A 19,487-nucleotide genomic window follows, 5' to 3' on the forward strand; every position below is an offset into this window, starting at 1 on the left:
AAGCCCATCAGCATTTTTTTTTTAGTTTCCCAGGCAAGTCATAAAAAGAAAATTGGCAGAAGAGAGGAAAATAACATACAAATAATAACAATAAGGATAGTCGCATGTGATAGTATGTTTAGTCTTCACATTGTCCTGACAGGGAAAAGAGCTGTGGGCCACAGGTTCAGAGGTGGTGTAGGGGCAGGGAAAGAGGGTCAAGGGCAGGGGAAGGGAAAAAGGCCGTGGGAACAGGGAAGACCCATGAGCTTAGTATTATGGGAACAGAATAGTACAGTGGATATGCTGTGTATTAACTTAAATGACATGTGACAGTGGCCACCATAAATAAGAGAAAAGAATGCTGCACTCTGAGTCAAGAGCTTCTTGTTCCTCCCCAACTCAAGTAAGATATTAAATGTGCATCCATCTGCTCATGGTTTCTAACCTGTGATTCCTCTGCAGCCCCATGGGCCAAAGTGCCAGCTTTCAAAAGCCCCTCTGCATGTGATTATCATGTACCAAAGCCCTGGCTGTAGCCTGCAAGTTCCAGACAGCCACTCATGCACACTGGCCTGAAACCACCCAGAAACTAATGCTGGGGTCAAAGTGACCTTCCGAGTGATTTGGAACCCACAGTAAACAAATGTCCATCCAAACTTTCTTGGCTCCCACAGATTTTCAGTGTGCATGCTAGGCTCTCAGTAACTGCTTGTTGAATGGTGGTGCTAAGAATTTAAGGCATATAATCCTGCCCACCCCTACCAGAAACATATGTAGTTTCTTCAACATTATGTTAGGGAGATGTGTCAATAACAAAAGAGAATAAGTTACTCTTAAGGCCAGTCCTGCAGACTTAGCTTATCTATGAAACCCCTTTCTTGTAAATGACTGATGGCTTCCACCCTCCTTTCTCTCTCCCTACCTTCCACTCCTGACCTGAAACTTCCCTCCTGCCCAAGGCCCACAATCTGCTGAGTAGCAGTTGCCAGCACAGCATAACAGTGGCCTAGATAAAAGCTTCCCATCTCATTACATGGGTGACCCACATCATTCCATAATGAAACCTCCACTGGGAAAGGGGAACACACTTGCATACCACCCTACCAGATGCAGCCTGCTCAGAGCTTTCCGAGTTTCCAAATTAGAAACTCAGATCTTGCCCTGCAAGACACTTGGACCAAAGCCTTCACAAGTACAGGAAGAAAGCAGTACTTTACTGGGTGCCTTGCCGATTTCCAAAGACTGTGCTTTTCTTGGTTTTGCATAAGGACATCATTGACCTCTTTGAGGAAAGAGCTGGGTTTTGACTATTTTCAGTGGGTGGATAGCACAGCTTCCCAAAGCTGGCCATGGAAAGAACACCTCATTTCCAGACAAAGGCACTGCAGTCCTCCACACTGTCTGGAACAAGGGAGGAGACACAGTCACAGAGCATGTGCCACAGAGGAAGAAGTTCGGATGCTCCTGACTGACATTTTCCAGGAATAAGATTTTGGTGGTTTATAAAATATTATTCCTTCAAGGTAGGGCCTGAGGGTAAGGGGAAAAGTACTTAAACTACTGGGCATGTGGTCATTCAACACTTGGCATTGGAATTAATGAATAAATACACAGTAAAGAGATCACAGACAACATTTTATATTTCTCAAACAATTAATAAGGGAAACTCTGCCATTCTTTTCCGTGTGACATCTATTAGTTTTCAAGAAATTTTGTTATTTCCTCTTGCATTTTTTTAATTGAGGTGAAATTTATGTTACATAAAATTAACCATTTTAAAGTGAATAGCTTAGTGGCATTTAGTACATTCAGAATATTGTGCAATCACCCCTCCATCTAGTTTCAAAACATTTTCATCACCCCAAAATAAAACCCCATAACCATTAAGCAATTTCTTCTTATTGTTCCCTCTTCCCGGCCCCCAGCAACCACCAATCTGCATCCTACCTCTATGGAGTTGCTTATTCTAGATATTTCATATTAATGGAATTATACAATATGTGACCTTTTGCTACTGGCCTTTTCCACTTAATGTGTTTTCAGGGTTGATGTATGTTGTAGCATGTATTGGTACTTCATTCCTTTTCATGGCTGAATCATATTCCATTGTGTGCATATACCATAAGAGTTTATCTGTTTATTCGTTGACCGACATCTGTGTTGTTTCCACCTTGTGGCTATTGTGAATGGTGTGCTGTGAACAAGGATTTGTTTGAATACCTGTTTTCAGTTCTTTTGGGCATAAACCTAGGAATGGAATTGCTGGATCATATGGTAATTCTACCTTTACCTTTTTTGAGGAGTTGCCAAACTGCTTTCCTTTCCCCTCATTTTTATCAACATACTTATAAAGTCATTTTCCTTTCTTGAAGATAATACACATATTAAGTGGCATACCTTTTCCTGTCTGGTCTCTTATTTGATGCATTTGATCTTATGCTTTTATAAAAGATATTAAATACTACCTCTCGTTGCCCTAGAGATTCGGGATTATTTGGATGCTTGAGATAGAAAATATTTGGGGGTAAACTAAAGCCCCTTCTTGGTATAACTGAGTAGGAAGCAACAGCTAACAACAGCAACATTTATGGTGCTCTATCTGTGCTGGGGATAACATTAAGCACTTTACCTATTTTCCCTTACCTAACCCTCATGTCAACTGAACAAAATAGGTACTACTACAGGTTGAGTATTTCTTATCCAAAATGCTTGGGATTAGACATGTTTTGGATTTCAGATTTTTTTTTCAGATTTTAGAATATTTTTATTATACTGGAATTACCAGTTCAGCATCCCTAATTTAAAATCCAATGTGCATTTCAGTGTCCTGTCAGCACTCAAAAACTTTTAGATTTTGGAGCATTTGGGTTTTGGATTTTCAGATTAGGGATATTCAACCTGTAACATCCCTATTTTATAGAAGAAGAAATTGAGGTCTCCACGAGGAGCTAAGTGCTCTTCACCAGCTCCTGCAAAGGAAATCTGCAGCTGCCACCACTGATGAATAAGAAGCCATTCTGTTTCTCAGGGGATTGCAGTCATTTTGGCAGACAGATAGGTCAAGAGGCAGTTATAACACAGTGTTATAAAAGCTATGATAGGTGTCATGACAGAGACACAGAGATAGAGCACTTATCCTGGCCCTAGGCTGTAGACTTTTCAAAGGAGATGAAATCTAAGTCTCTTATTTTCTTGATAACCCTGTGGGGCCCTTGGTAATGTTTGACCCTCCCCAGGCACTCTTTGACTTCACTACTCCATCATTGCATTTCCAGTGCACAGTGTCTGGCACACAGTTGCCACTTATTAAACATAGGTTCATAAACATGTGTGCTTCTGTAGAAGGAATGCCCAGCCCTGTCACACTGACATGGAACTCCTATGCCTGGGTCCTATGTTTCAACTCATAGACTTTCTCAAAACAGTTGTGCCCTGGGATGGGGAAAGGAGATGAGAAAAGGCCTCCAATGGCTTTGGCTGTCCTCTGTCTCTGAACAGACACTGTGTACATGAGAAGAAGACAAGGGAAGAGGGAGAAGAAGGGTAGGGAGTGGGGCAGGAGGCCTTCCAGTGGCACTGTGTGAGGTCGGCCAATGCCCAGGGAGGAGACCCTGTAATGTGACGTGAGACCCCAGAGAAGAAATGAACTGGGAAATCTCTTTCCTAAACTCTGATTTCTCATTTCAATTAAGGTTTGTTATTGCTTCAAAGACTCCTAGCGTATGGCTATACAGTATCTTTGCCAATTCATCTCAGCTGGCAGGTACAAGAAGCAGTAGCTTCATGGAAGGTCTAGACTCTCTCCAGTTGGTAATTCTCACTCCTCTCTCCCAGGCACTGTCAGGGTGTATCACTTACTTTTGGTCAGTCATCTGCAACTCCTCTTTGCATAAAGAGAATTTTGAGGACTCCTAGGAGGCCTGGCGGCTTTGCTTTACATGGCAGAAGCTGCCCGGACATGACTCTGGCTGCTTCCATTTTTTTCCATACACAGTTCTCAAGCTCTTCTGTGTGTACCTGACACTACACTAGAGGCTTTGGAGAATTTTCCAAAAACAAAACAATATGCAGGCACAGATTCCACCCTCAAGGACCTACCACCTACTACCCAGGAGCCTGCAAGCACCTAGCTGCAAGCCCTGCCCCTCTCATTGAGAGCTGTGAGAAAAACCCATTCCTGGGATTAGTCTGTGCTGGGATCTCTGCTTGCTAGTGCGGCCATCTCTTCACCCACTGCTCAGGCTGTGGCTGTGCCATTCTGGAATCCCTGAGTCCTGCTTCACCCTTGTTCGGCTGGCTCCCCAGATGTCCGACCAACTTACCTGAGCCATAAGCTGCTGCTTTGAGCTGCAACCCCAATTGTGAAAGCTCAGCCCATTGCAAGGCCTTCCTGCTCTGCCCAGGCCCGGGTCCTGGTCCCCTCACCCTGCTGGAGACCTACCCTGCTATCCCAACCCATCACCTGGCTCTGCAGGGGCCTACAAGAAGCTTGCATAAGTATGAGAGCTTGGGGTGCCAGAAGTGAATGTGGGCTTCCTGGCCCATGGACATAGCATAGCCCTCACAGAGATACTCTTCACTTGGTTCTTTCTCATCTCCCCAGATCATAACCAGTCAATTACTTAATCAAAAAGCATTTATTGTACATCTAATATGTGCCAGCACTGAACCAGACCCTGGGGATACCCAGAGGAGAAAGCTCTGTAATAGCTTAATGTCAAGTGGGAAAGCAGACAGGAGCAGCCTCTGTACTATCAGTGAGCAAGCATTGTCAGGGAGGTGAGGTGGTAGAGAAGGAAAGAAATTTTCAACTATGATATCTCCGCGCTACAGATGATTCCAGAAAATGGCCCCTGGGCTAACAAATCCTCCTTTTCCCACCTATTTAGAGGGTGCTTTGCGTCAGTTTTACAGGCCTGAGCATTCCTCACTTGCTCTGAAATAATGAAACAGTGGCGTCTTTCCATCATGCACACAGGATTCATCACTGTCTTCCCTTTTGCATACTCGAGCTCCTCAGCATTGGGCCCCAGCAGAGGTCACAAGCTCAGATGCCTACAGGGTGCCTGACAGGTGAAGCCAACATGCACTGAAGATGTGCTCTGTGCCAGGCACTGTTTCACCCACATCACACAGAGTATTTAACTCATCTGGTTCCCGCAATAATCCTGCGACAGAGGGTCTATTCTTATCCCCCTTTTATAGTTGAGGAAACTAAGGCACAGAGAGGGAAGGGGACTTTCCATATTCAGAAGCCAGTGTGTGGTGGGACCAGGCTTTGACCCAGGCTGGTCCATCTGAGAGGGTCACACAAGCTGGGTGAGAGCGTAGACTGAGAGCTGCAGATCAAACACAATCCACTCTCTGGTGGCAGCTGCCTCCTGGGCTTCCATTGTGCAGCCTCTGACCACGGACCGATCTAGGCTTGACTCTTAGGATAGAATGTCATTTGGTTTCCACAAACTTTGTGCTAAATGTTGGCAGGCTGATTGTGGGTGAGGGGGCAGGGAAAGAGGGATCCCTTTGAACGTGAGCCAGGTGGAACTGGCTTTGGTTACCCAGGGCCTTGTGACACCCAATTTGAAGTCAGAATTATCATCAAATGTAAGGATATGCTGCACAAAGAGATAAAATGTAGTTGGGGTGAGGGTGAGGGACAGGGAGGAGGCAGAAAATTCACTATACACTCAAGTTCCCTTAACACAGTAATCTGCCTTCATAGTCAAATGTGAAAACAATTTGAAATTGTAGCCCCGAATGTCCTTAAGCCCAATATGTCATCAGTCACTCCTGCCTATGGCCCTATCCCCGGACACTCAAGTCATAACATGTTATGATGTATGGAGGGAGAGAACATCAGGAGCAGCCTCCTCCTAGGGCCAGAACCTTGAAAAATCCCCATCAGGGGCTGGAGTGGTCCCTGGAATGCCATGGCAATTAAAGCAGTGGCTGCGAGAAGGCCCTGGGAGAGGGGGTCGGGTGGAGCAAGCTGTTTTAGTGTTGCAGCCTTAACATCGGGAGGTTGGAGGCCTTTAGAGCTGAGTTGGAGAACGGGCCACTTTGACTGGATTCTTTCTCTGAGCCAGGTGGGTTTCTTGAGCAGCCTGGAATCACCTTTCTTTCCCGTCCCTGCTGCCTTTAAACATTCTATGTACCGTGCAGGTGCCAACTCAAATCACACCCTCATCGAAGTCTGCCCTGGATTCCTCACTGGAATTAACGGCTCCCTCCTTGCTACTTCCATAAGCATTTGTTTGAATTTCCCTTGGGACACTGAACTAGTCATGCCTTATGGTACTTCGCCTGTGCTTGTCCAGTTCCCCAACAACAAAAAAGTAAATTCCTTGACTTTATTCCTAAAGTGTCTATCAAAAGAAGAAAAGTTCAATTTTGATTTCCTTACCCAGATAGCTGGCAAGTTTTCTACTTCTCACTAGGCAGCATTATCTGGGAAAGCGTTAGAAGAGAGAGAAGTTCTTCATGCACATAGTAGGTACTCAAGAAATGTGAGTTGAATTGAATAATTTGCTGCTGTACAGCAGAGAATGGAAATGGAAGTTCCTGGCTTCCTTGGCCACAATGGTGTCAACAACCCAGAATCAGTGAAGGAAGAAAAAGCCAGCAAAGGAAGTTCCTCCCTCCAGAAAAAAGCAGGGAGGTCTTTTTACAGTAATAGCAGTGAGGTAGTGAGCCAGCCCCCCGCCCCCCACAAATACACACATACTCTACTCAGTTGACTTTGCAGGCAGAAGTTACCAAATAAAATCATATCAATTGAAGAGCACAAAGAGGCCAAGCACAGTGTCTCATGCCTGTACTCTCAGCACTTTGGGAGGCTGAGGCAGGAGGATAACTTCAGGCCAGGAGTTCAAGACCAGCCTGGGCAACATAGGAAGACCCTGTCTCTACTAAAGTAATAATAATAATAAATTAGGCAGATGTGGTGGTGCATGCCCGTAGTCCCAGGTATTTGGGAAGCTGAGGCAGGAGGATTGCCTGCACCCAGGAAATCAAGGTTACAGTGATTGTGCCACTGCACACTAGCCTGGGTAACAGAGTGAGACCCTGTATATTTTTTAAAAATTAAAAATCAAGAACACCAAGAAGTCAGAAACACAGCCAATCAGGGCTTTCCAACAAGGGTAGTCTCACTTCCAAGTGATGTAATCTTGATATTCAACATGTCACCCCATGAAAACAAAGCTTGATGTCCATTTGAGACTGGTGTTCCTTGGAAGTCGAGCCTCGGCTGCTCTCATCTGTTTCTTAGTCCTGACAACCTCACTGGAGATTAAAAAGTAGCCAGTCTCCAAAAGAGATCTACTCAGGAGCACCCAAGAATACCTGGTATTTGAGCATACTGCCCAAGCTGAAAGAGCTCTCCAAACCCAAAATATTGACATTTCAACTGGCAGACTTTATTTTCCTGGATATCTCTTTCCAACTGACCAACATGATCTGTGTGAACCTAAAGTAGTGTGGCAGAGCAGAAGGAAAACTGGCTATTTAGAGATAGAGGAATTGGCACATGATCTTTTATTAGGTATGAGACCTTAGATGAGTCATTTAATTTCAGTGAGCCTCAGAGCTTCTTCATCTATAAACATGTTCATTTGTTAATTCAGCACATATTTCCCAAGGGCAAAATATGTCCCAGATGCAGAGGATGCCATAATGGGAATAGATTCCATCTAGAAAGGAAGAACAATGATTAAACAATTACCCTACTGCAGATTATGGGTTGTGGTGACAATGTAGGTATGGTGAAGGGCACAGAGCAGGGGCTCTGACCTGTAATGAGGTCAAGGAAGGTTTCCCCAGGGCAACAATGTTGAATAGAGGCCAGGAGATGGGGTAGGGAGCAGTGGATGGGGGTGGGGTGAGAGAGAGCTACAGTTGTATAAGGATCCAAAGCTGGAGGGGAACCCCATACCTCACAGAGTTTGAGAAATGGGAGGCTTTGTAAACTGCGAAGGGGATTGGTTGCCACTGCTTGCTGCCCTCATTGTTGCATTTTAGGAGTTACTTTAGCGCAGAAAGCATCTCATTGGGGAAGTGGAAAACTAGAGCCCTGTGTGCCATTGGCCACTAACCAGCTTTACAATTTTGAACAAATTTGGAACAAACTTTTACTGTGAAAAGATTATTCATCTGTGAAATAGGGCAAGAAATCCCTCCCCTCTACAAATTACAGTAGATTGAAGGAAGAAATGTTTTCAGAAGCCTTTAAAAAACTAAACTAAGTTGTAAGTGTAGGATATTCATTGGACTTTCACCAATCATAAATAAACCCAAGCCCATCTGGGTGCCAGTTCGAAGGAGGGAGAACTGATTGCATCCTGTTTTTATCCCTCACCCCCTATTCCCAAGGGATCAAGAGATAAATAGCCATTTCTTTCTGATTGGTTTGGTGATATTTCATTTCAGTTTATAATTAGATTTTTGTCTAAGGGAGAACGGATGCTATTAATAAAAGTTTTTTTAATTGTGGTATCTGTGATTGCTCTGCCTGACTGGTTAGGGCAGATTGCCAGTGAGCCCATGGGTGGGAGCTTAATCCTGCATAATCCCGAGCTCTGGTAGGGTGTACTTTCCATCACAAGCAAGATCAGGTAAGAGAATGTGGCCACTGAAAGAGTGAGGCTGTCAGGTCTCCTCTGCTCACAACTTTCAGGGCCTCCTTGAGGCTGTTACACCAACCCCATGTTAGGCTTTCAAAGCCCCCTGTGATCTCACTAATCTTTCCTGTGCCATCTCAGTTCCCACTCTTCCTTAGAAGCCTTCTTCGCTGCCATCCCCATCTCAAACTCTGTACCTGTTGGCCTCTGTACCTCTGCTCTGGCTTTTCCAACCTATGTAGCTCACCCCAACTTGCCCTTTTCCCCACCAGAATGTCCAGCCCTCCATGTAATCACACACAGCCCAGGAGCTGGCACAGCCTCTATCTCCTCCATGATGTCCCCCACCGCCCCGTCCCCCACTCTGATAAAACGTAACCAGCATTGATCTCTCTCCTTTCTAATAGTACCTGCATTTTGTCACTTTCTGGTTTTCAGTTTAGCATTTAATTACTATTATTTTTGAAAATTCAACTTTGCAGGACATTTTCAGTTTACAAAGAACTCTCATATATATTAGTATTTGACTTTCACAACCACACTGAATGGTGAGGGCAGTTGATGTTATCATCGTTGTCTTCCCATCTTAGAGACCAGGATCCTGAGGCTCATGAAACTCTGTGACTTGCCCTGCCACTTGGCTAAGCAGAGCAGGACTTCAGTGCTCTAAGGTTCGTGAAGAAACTCTTTTAGGATAAGAACCAGTTGGTACACTTCTTTTTCCCCTCCAGCACTATGTCGGTTACATAGTAAATACTTAACTAATGCTTCTTGACATGAAATCCACATGCAACTACAGGAAAAATCCTTCAAATGGCATATTTTATTGATGCAAACAATTGTTATTAGTGCTATTGGCCTCTTCATGTATAAAGAACAATATGTTTGCAGCATTATTTTTATTATAGGGACTCAGTAAACAACTAAGGGAGACTCACACACATTTTATACAAAGCTCTTCCCAGCCCCAGAGGCCAAGAAAAGGCAGCCACAAATGTAGGTACCATTCCTTCTGCTCACACTGAAGGTGCTGCCCCCCTGCCTCCTGGCAGTGGATGGAATGTGCTTGTCAGAACTTGCTCAGCAGAGTGGACATGGCCCGCTAGCCCTTGGAAACCTGGGGTCATTTGTACACATGAGGATTCAAGTTACCCAGCAGCAGCCTCAGCTCCACTACACAAGTAGGTGAAGGGGCTGGCCTGGTTGTGGAGGGGATTTAGGAGTGGTCTCCATCCAGCCATTCTGGGTTTGAGGCAGGAAGACCTCCCAACATTGGAGCAAATTTCCCAAGAATTTCAGGCCACTTTGACTACCTGGCAGAATTGAGGAGTGACTTTTGTTTTTTGCCACATCCCTGCAACTGCTGGGAATAATACCAATTATGACTCTAAATATTTGTACAGTTCCTAACAGCCCAGACACACATTACATTCACTATGTGCTTTTCCCTAAGAACCCTGTGAGCAGGTACTCACTTCCAGTTGTTGGTTTAATTTAGAAAGTGTATGCATGTGATCAGTCATTCAGAATGGTACCAAAGGAATGAGAGAAAAGCCAGTCTCCCTTCCTGCACTGCCCCCAATTTCCCTCCAAAGGGGCAGTACATGCTATCATTTTCTTGTGTATTCTTCTAGATTATTCCCCATTTTGGAGATGAAGAAACTGAGACTCAAAGCAGCTGAGTGACCTTCCCAAGGACACACACTGAGTGAGTTGTAACTTCTTCTCATTCCTCAATCTATTAGCTTCCTCTGCACTCAAACTACCCTTTAGCCAAGAATTTGGCTCCTAGGGCAAGTTATGAGAATGTAAATAAGTAAAATCAGGTAAAAGTCAAAGCCAGAACAGGGGGCCTAGGCCCCACAGATTCTTGAGAAGAATCTGCCTACCCCTATTAGGCACTTCAAGGACATCTACTTTCTTCTCTGGCTGCTCTAGGCCAACTGCCATCCCTATGGCATCTTCTGCCTTCTAACTGTCATGGGCAGGGTCTAACATTCAGAATGTCTTGCTCTATCAAAGCATTCCCACCTAATGTGTTATTTCTTCAAGACCCTGATACTTTGAGGGTTGGTCTGATAAAAAATGTATCTGGGCTGCTAATGGGAGATAAAGCCTAAAGTCTGGTGGTCGGCCTGCAGACAGCTCAGCCCTGAGGCCACATCATGGAGAGCCCAGAGACAAGGGCTGAGTTCCCTGGCCTCTCCCACCATCCCCCCTACCTCCCAGTGCTTTCCAGAGGGTCTCCCACAAAGCCTTGAGGTCTCCAGGCATGGATGGAGCAGAGGTGGTGGATGGGAAAGAATGAGGGGATGAGGCTAAGGGAACCCTGTGTCGAGGGGGGTGAATATGGGATACCCCCCTGCAATCCCCAGCTTAAGCAGTTTCTTCCATACATACTCCCAATTCAGGAATTTGCAATACTTGCCATCTCTTTTGGGAAGGGCATTTCAAGGATGGGGAGGAAAATGTTTGGGCATGCTGAGAGCATCAGGGAAGAGATGACGGCTATTCTTAGGGACAACAATATCTGCATGGAGGCAACTAAAACTGCACATGATGAGGCTAAGCATATGTCATCTATATCAAAGAAAGAAGGTGCTGAAGCAAAAAAAAAAAAAAAAAAAAAAAACATGCTACTTAACCTGACACTGGATGTGTACTCAATAAGTATTTTAGCTCACTCATATATGTTCTCTGCATTCATCAACCATTATTTATCAAAACCATAAAAAAACACTCCCTGCAACATTAGGAGTGCAGATTTAAGCCCATGCAGAAAGGAAGTAAAGGTTTATCCTCAGACATATGAACTCCTCTGCACAGCCTGCCCTCTGGGGTGGAAGCTGCCATCCAAAGCCTGGCAAATCTGAAGTCCACCACACTGAACATTCCACAGAGGTGAGTTATTATTGGAATGAGAATATTTATGCTCACTCCCTCTATGATTTGATCTTTGCATTTTAAGACTTAATATTGCAGTAAGGTAGCTTTTGGCTTTTAATTGCCCCGAAATTTTGTTAACATTAAATGAAAGGACAAAATGGAAAGGAAAATAGAACCATATCTGTATCACTTTTGAGTTGCATAATTTACATTTTTGCCACTTCATTAGTTTTCAGCTATTCCAGCCTGTAAATGTCTCCTCCACCACCACTAACAAAAAGAAATATGTCAGTCATTCTGTTATTGCCCCAAAGTTTGCAGAACTCTTAGGTTCCTGTCTCTAGTATTAAAGAGAATTATGCAAGTTTTATTTTTTTATTTTTATTTTTTATTATACTTTAAGTTCTAGGGTACATGTGCACAACGTGCAGGTTTGTTACATATGTATACATGTGCCATGTTGATGTGCTGCACCCATTAACTCGTCATTACATTAGGTATATCTCCTAATGCTATCCCTTCCGCCTCCCCCCACCCCACAACGGGACCCGGTGTGTGATGTTCCCCTTCCTGTGTCCAAGTGTTCTCATTGTTCAATTCCCACCTATGAGTGAGAACATGAGGTGTTTGGTTTTTTGTCTTAGCAATAGTTTGCTGAGAATGATGGTTTCCAGCTTCATCCATGTCCCTATAAAGGACATGAACTCATCCTTTTTTATGGCTGCATAGTATTCCATGGTGTATATGTGCCACATTTTCTTAATCTAGTCTATCATTGATGGACATTTGGGTTGGTTCCAAGTCTTTGCTATTGTGAATAGTGCCACAGTGAACATACGTGTGCATGTGTCTTTATAGCAGCATGATTTATAATCCTTTGGGTATATACCCAGTAATGGGATGGCTGGGTCAAATGGTATTTCTAGTTCTAGATCCCTGAGGAATCGCCACACTGACTTCCACAATGGTTGAACTAGTTTACAGTCCCACCAACAGTGTAAAAGTGTTCCTATTTCTCCACATCCTCTCCAGCACCTGTTGTTTCCTGACTTTTTAATGATTGCCATTCTAACTGGTGTGAGATGGTATCTCATTGTGGTTTTGACTTGCATTTCTCTGATGACCAATGATGATGAGCATTTTTTCATGTGTCTGTTGGCTGCATAGAATTATGCAACTTTTAATTACTACCTGTGTGGGAGACCCTGAATGACACAAGTGTTTGGTCGTTCTCATGCTTTTTCAAAAAACATTTTTTCCCTCCAAGAGGATATGACGTTTGAACACTTAAGCATCAGTTATTGGAGTCGCCCAGAAGCAGAGGTTTCCCTTTATTTGTGGAACAGAAAAGGCAACGCCCCACTCAACTGCTCCTAACTCACAGATGACCTCAGAGCCTCGGCTTCTGGCTCTCCAAAAACAAAACTTCACCTAAACGCTTTACCACACCCACAAACATTGGCTCCAAAATCCTTTACCAAGCTATTTTGAAAAGTGAAAATGAGAACTATATAACCAAGATAGTTCACTGTAACCATGGCTACAGGTTTTATTAGCACTAATACCAGGATGTGGTCAGATCATGTATGTATGTGTGTATATATATATGTATATACAGATGACGAATAGAAGTGTGAGTGGTATTAGAGTTCCCCTATGAATTCTCCACTTTGGAAATGTAGCTCCTAATAACCACAGACTAGGGGAAAGGCGGGGGATAGGAGGGTGGAGGACTGCATCAGTAAGAGAAGCTCAGTGTTCACTTTGAGCTTTAATTCAGCCTTTTAATATAATCCCCTAAAATACCACTACTTTGCATTGAGATTGCAATTTTCCCTGCTCAGTGTTCTTCCACATGTCTTGTCTGTTCTTCACAGTAATCTTGAGAGATATCCAGGATGAGTAATAACCTCATTTCTCAGATGAGGAAAGGGCTCAGAAAGCTTAACTGATTTTGCCCAAGGTCAAAGGCCTGGAGGACAACTGAACTGGGACTAGGAGAGGGTCCTCTGACTCCTTGCTTAATTGCACCCTTGGGCCAGCTGTTTGTGTTGTGCCCAGGGGCATTTTGATATGCATTAATTCCTCTTGCAAACATCCCTCATCCTTATCATTTGTCTGATTAACCACAGATCAGGATCAGTCCATCAAACTGGAGGTTAAAGCTGCTATGTGAGGCTTGCCTTTTGTCCTCATTTATATTTTTTAAGCCCCCTGCATGGCTCTTCTCTACATAGATGACAGCACAGAGAACATGTACCATAGTTCCTACTCCTGAGTGAGTTTATAATCCAGGGGAGGTGAGCTTAAAATGCTTCCAGGGACCAGGTGGGTGAACAGGACTGGGTGAAGCAGGCAGGATGGGGACTGGGGTGTGGGGTCGGGGAATGGGGAGAACACAGGCCCTTTTAAAGCTCCAGCAGATTGTGGCCATGTGGGAGGTTAGTGTGGCCAAATCTTAGGACTAGCCGAAGATTGAGAATTTGATACAAAACCGAAGGAAGCAGAAAAATAATACAAAGTAAAAGTGCCTGTGGGTTGGACATAGCTCCCAGACTGCCAGTGAGTTTCATGCCTTGGGGCCCCAGCATATATGGAGTTATACGTGTTATCAGTGATGCTGTATTGCACTTCTCTTCAACATGTTTGGTCCTATTAAAACATGAGCTCCTTGAGGTCACAGAAGGCATCGTAATCAAGAGTGCACCCACAGGGTGTGACGCACGTGGCAGGCTTTTACATGTTGATAGATGAATAGTTGGATGAACACCCCATCATCTTAGAAGATCCAGAAATTAAAGTCCTCAGCATTCTGAGAATGGTGGTTACAGCAGGATCTCTGGACTCAGAGAGGACTAGAGTCAAACCTCTTTCTGCGCTTGAGTAGCTCCATGTCTTTGGGCGAATCACTTAAATCTCTCATAGCCTCAGTTTCCTCATCTGTAGAATGGGCATAGAAAAAAAGCCTATCTCTTGAGTTGTTGAATGAGACCATGTCTGTAAATCCTTGATTCCACACACAGAGTTGCACACTTAGTAAGAACTCAGCAAATGATGGCTTTTTGATTCAACAGATCATTCCCCGTTCCTGTGAAAGGTGATAAGACTTTTGCCACCCTCTGTTTTGAGATTTTGGCCTCCTGAAGTATCTAAATCAAAAGAGGACTGTCAAAAGAAAACAAATGAGCATTCTAGCTGAAGTGAAGAGGAGAAAATTGATAGTGATGGACAACACAAGGCTCCCCTAAGAAATGCGATCCTGGAGGTCAGGAGGGCTGAGAGAGGGAGAAGCACCTGGTAGTGAATGGAAATAAAGTTAGCAGGAAGGCAGGGGAGAGGCTAAGATGGCTGCCCTGATTCACTAGGGGCTGGTTAACTCACTTTCTACACCAATCCAGTGAAAAGCTGATCAAACTCTAGAGCAAAACAATTATTTCACAAATGGATGTTTTCACCTTTCACACAATGTGAATAGTATAATAATAAATATAGTGCTTTACAGTTGGCAAGGCAATTTTAAGGCACCCACTGTGTGAAATATACTTACACAACATGCTTCACACACATTATCTCATTTACTCTGCCCAGCGATGCATTAATTCATTCATCCATTCAGCAAGTACTTACTGCCAGTCCACTTTCTATCAGGCCCTGTGCCAGATACTGAGAGTAAAATGATGTAACGCAGTGAATAAAACACCTAACCCTCTGAGAAAGATGGCAATATCTTTGTTTACAGAAGAATAAATGGAAAAAGCACTTAAGTGAATGTTCCCCAAACCCCACACCATGTTAGTGGTGGAGACAGGTTTTTTTGTTTGTTTTTTATTTTAGAGACAAAGTCTCACCCTGTCACCTGGACTGGAGTGCAGTGGTGCAGTCACTGTAACCTCAAACTCCCGGGCTCAAGCAATCCTCCTGCCTCAGCCTCCTGAGTAGCTGGAACTACAGGCATGTGCTACCACACTTGGCTAATTTTTTTAACTTTTATTTTTGTAGAGATAGGATCTTGCTATGTTGCCCAGGCTGGCAAAATTCTTGGCTACAAGTTTTCTGGCATATAAGAAGAAAAATTAGGAAATTTCCTTGACCTTGAGGAGGTAAATATGAGGAAGTTGACTTGCTAACAGACTGGAGAAATTGTATTCACTCACATTTAGTACAGCTGGAATTTTCAGGGAATCAGACATAATTTCTCATGATTAATCCTGAGGGTAACATGAGGAGAACTAACTATTCTTAGAGTGTATAGTCTGGACCCTTTGGAGAAAAGATAATTAGGGATGAAAAGAGAGAAAAGGAAGGAAAGAAGAAAGGGAAAAGAGTAAAGAAGAATAAAGGAACTGGAGATTCCAGACCTTCCATAATAGAAAATCAAAGAAAGTCCACATGAAAGCTTTTTAAAATTCTTTTCATTGTTCTTAAATCATTCTGTAATTATTTCCCTGGTATCATCCTTGAGACAAGAGAGGATGTCTTTTACCTCCCCCGTATTTCCTAGCACGTCTTAATTAATACTTGATTGACTGAAAGATTGACTCATTTGAACCCACAGTGAAATGGAACTTTTTAATTTTCTTTTCTGCTGAACCTGAAATAGAGCATATAGTAATTAGGAAAGAATCCCTTGTTATCAGAAAGTCCCAGCTACAATGGGCTCTTTGTAACTGAGCAATAGGAAGGTAGCTGATTATTTAGGAGCGGATAAAACACTCACCCCTGCCCCCACTTTCTATTGCTCTCAGTGATAGGAGATTTTCTTGATCATTATTTCTCCCTCCAGTGAGTTTTCGTGGCTGGAAGATCTGGCTGGAGAGTGCAGTCTGCGGGTGGATAATTATAATTAAAGTCCAGCCACAGTGTGACTGATGGTCACTTTTCTATGCCCTTTGGTTCTTCTACTCTTTCTCCCCAGTGACCTGGTTTGCCTGACAGATGATTATTCAAGATCTCATTTTTTTAAAACCCTTGAATTAACTTCACTCATTCATTCATTCATTCAGCTACATGCCAGACTCTGGGCATCCAAACAGAATAGGACAGGCAGGGCCCTGCTCTCATGGAGCTTATGTTCTAATGGAGGAAGACAGGCAGTAAAGGTGGAAACCAGCGTGACAGCAGCATTGTAAGTGACTGAGAAATTTCAAAGTGAGGAGTATCACCAAGGCAGTAGGGCAGGATGATGAGATAGGGGTTGGCTGGGGGTTGGGCGACATTAGATAACCATACTCCATTAGAAAAAGGCCTCCTGATAAGGTAACATGGGAGGAAATTTGTATGAAAATGTATTTCAGCTGACGCAAATGTTGTGAAGCAATCACGCCAAGATCTGAGGAAAACCATACCAGGCAAAGGGACAAATAGGGTCCTGAGCGAGTGGACGGTCCAGTAGTAGGCGCGGCTAGGCCACAGTGAATGGGAGAGAAGAGAGTACCAGACAAGGTCCAGAAGGAGGCAGGGGCCAGACGATGGCAGGGCCTGGGGATGTAAGAAAGAGTTTAGATGTCATACTTCTAGTGACGGGAAGCCATGAGGCGTGAGCAGGGCCTGGGGGTGATATGATCTGGCTCTGGTGGGGAGAACAGGCCGGAGGGAGGGAGGAGCAGAACCAGAGAGATTGGTTAGGAAGCTGCTGCAGTAACCCAGGTGAGAGACAGCAAAGCCCTGGCCATGGAAATGGTGGGAAGTGGATGGAGTCAGGACATAGTCAGAGAGAGAGCAGGTAGGACCAGCTGATGAGGTAGGGGTGGGGAGGTAAAGCCCAGGAGAGAAGCTTAGTCTGAGTGTTGAAGGAATTCATTTATTTGTCCCATATTTATTAGCACCTATTATGTGATAAATAGCTAGGGCGGTGGGGGTGGTGGAGGAAGGTGAGGCTGGGGTAATAGGAGAGTTGGATTACCAGCCAGTCCTCCTTGCTAAGGAGGTGTGATCATACAGGTGGTGAGCAGCCAAGCGAGGGTTGCGCAGGGAGTGCGCGTTACATTCAGATTTTAGAAAGACGAATTGAAAGAAGGAAAAACTAGAGGCCATTTGAAGGCCTGGACAAATGAGGTAACAATGGGGATAAAGAGGAAGGCACCTTTCTGTGCCTTTCCGTACCCACAGGGCCCAAGTGCCCCTAGCTCAAGCCCTGCTTTACTTACGATGCTCACCACGGTCCAGCCACACTGGCTGCCCTCTCTCGTGGATGTGCCATGCGCTTTCCCACTTCAGAGCCCTCACCCTTAATGTTGCTGCTACCTGAGGTCCTGCCCTTAGCACTGTGCACGCTTGGTCCTTAGCACCCCGAGATCTCAGTTCAGAGTCACCTTTTCAGAGGCCACTCCAATTATTTCCTTTATTGCACTAACATGTATACTTTCTACCTGGAGAAGAGAGATAATAAGTGCACAAACAAAATGTCTGTCTTATGCATGACTATACCCATGGTGCCAGGACAGGAACTGATACATCCTAGGAGCTCATTAAATACATTGAGGGAGGGAAAAAAGGGAAAGTAGGAAAAGACAAAAGGGCAGTTTGGTGTCGGGGAGAGGAAGGAAGGAGGCTTCTATGTCCTACTCCACACAATCTTGGGAGAGCCCTGCAGAGAGGGGAAGGAAGTGTATCTAAACCCTTATGATTCAGCTCCTGAGTGGTGCTTATCCATATTTTCATTCCGAAATGGTCGCTTTGAAAGAGAATGATGAATGAACTAATTTAGTCTACCACAGGAAAACTAGAGAAAAGAGAAAATGCCTTGTAAAGGAGACCTACATAATCAAAGTCATGACTCCAGAACCATCTCACATTTGAAACAGACAAACAAAACCATCATTAGCTAAGGAGTCAAGGGCTGTTTACTTTGGCCAGCCTATTTGTTTGGGATCAAACAATCAGGACTAACTTTTAATGCTAGGCAAGGCTCTGAGGCACTCTACTTCTACTGACTCATTTCATTCTCACAACATCCTATTATTATCAATGCCATTCTACAAATGAGAAAACAGAGCCCCAGAGAGAGAGGTTAACCTGCCCAATGTGATACAGCTAGTGAGTGGGAGAGCCAGAATTCAGACCCAGGATATCTGGTTCCCGAACCACTGCTCAAAAGCACTAAGGTAAACCCCTCTTTGGCCAAAGCTGCCCTATAGGAGAGTTGTTGAACACATTGCACATTTGTTATAAGCAAATCATTCTAGGGATTATATATGCAATGGTAATTAATAATCATTACCAACATTAGCTTTTTTGTCACTTGTATTAGGCAGGATAGGCTAACTGCTGTAGCAGAAAATCCCCAAATCTCAGTGGCTTCACCCAACAAAAGTTTATTCTAACTCATTTCATTTTTCACTGTGGTCAGCAGGGGTGCTCTGCTCCACACAGTCATTCAGGAACACCTCCCATCTCTGCCATCCCCAGGGCTCTTGGAGTCCTCCCCTGGATGCTCTGCATCTGGTCAGCCAAAGAGCAAGCAGAGAGAGAACAGGGAGGGCCCGGGAGAAGATTTCAGGAGCCACGTTTCCTTGGCTGGAACTCAGTCACATAGCCCCACAGAGACGTAAGGGGCTAAGAAGTATGGTCTCACTTGTGCTCAGAAAGAGAATATGGTGGGCATCTTGCAAAGCACTGTGGAAGAGTTTGTGGAAGAGACCTGGCAGGAGGGTAACCTGGGCCTCAGAAGACATTGGTTCTGGCCCTGGCTCTATTAGTCACCAGCTGGGTGATCTCCCGCAAGATGCAGTCTCTTTGGTCCCAGATTTCCCATCAATAAAGTAAGGTAATCAACCAGATGGCCCATTTCAGGAGTCTTCTAATCCAGAATGTTTACATGATAAAGCATCATTTTATTAAATAACCATGGTGCCTTAATCATTTTTCTATTGATGCTCTATTTGTGCTTTTGTTCAAAATTGCAACCATAATTATAACATCAATTCTGGGGGAAAATACTATCTATTTTCCTTTAATACTGAATATCTAGTTATGCATCATATATACTCTGGGGGGAAAAGA

The 19,487-nt window shown here is 44.1% G+C and overlaps 1 protein-coding gene across 3 annotated transcripts in view; it reads left to right on the forward strand.

The window, feature by feature from the left end:
• KIAA0040 overlaps positions 1 to 19,487 on the forward strand; it is a 35,560-nt gene that overhangs the window by 5,169 nt on the left and 10,904 nt on the right. For 2 of the 3 annotated variants that reach the window (XM_009438750.5, XM_009438745.5), the window contains exon 2: positions 10,235 to 10,308. The exons of the other annotated variant lie outside the window; for it this stretch is intronic. The gene's annotated coding sequence lies outside the window, so the exon portion shown is untranslated. The remainder of the gene's footprint in view (positions 1 to 10,234; positions 10,309 to 19,487) is intronic. 3 annotated transcript variants of the gene reach the window in all.

Source organism: Pan troglodytes, chromosome 1 (assembly GCF_028858775.2).
Source record: "Pan troglodytes isolate AG18354 chromosome 1, NHGRI_mPanTro3-v2.0_pri, whole genome shotgun sequence".
NCBI classification, from domain to species: domain Eukaryota; kingdom Metazoa; phylum Chordata; class Mammalia; order Primates; family Hominidae; genus Pan; species Pan troglodytes.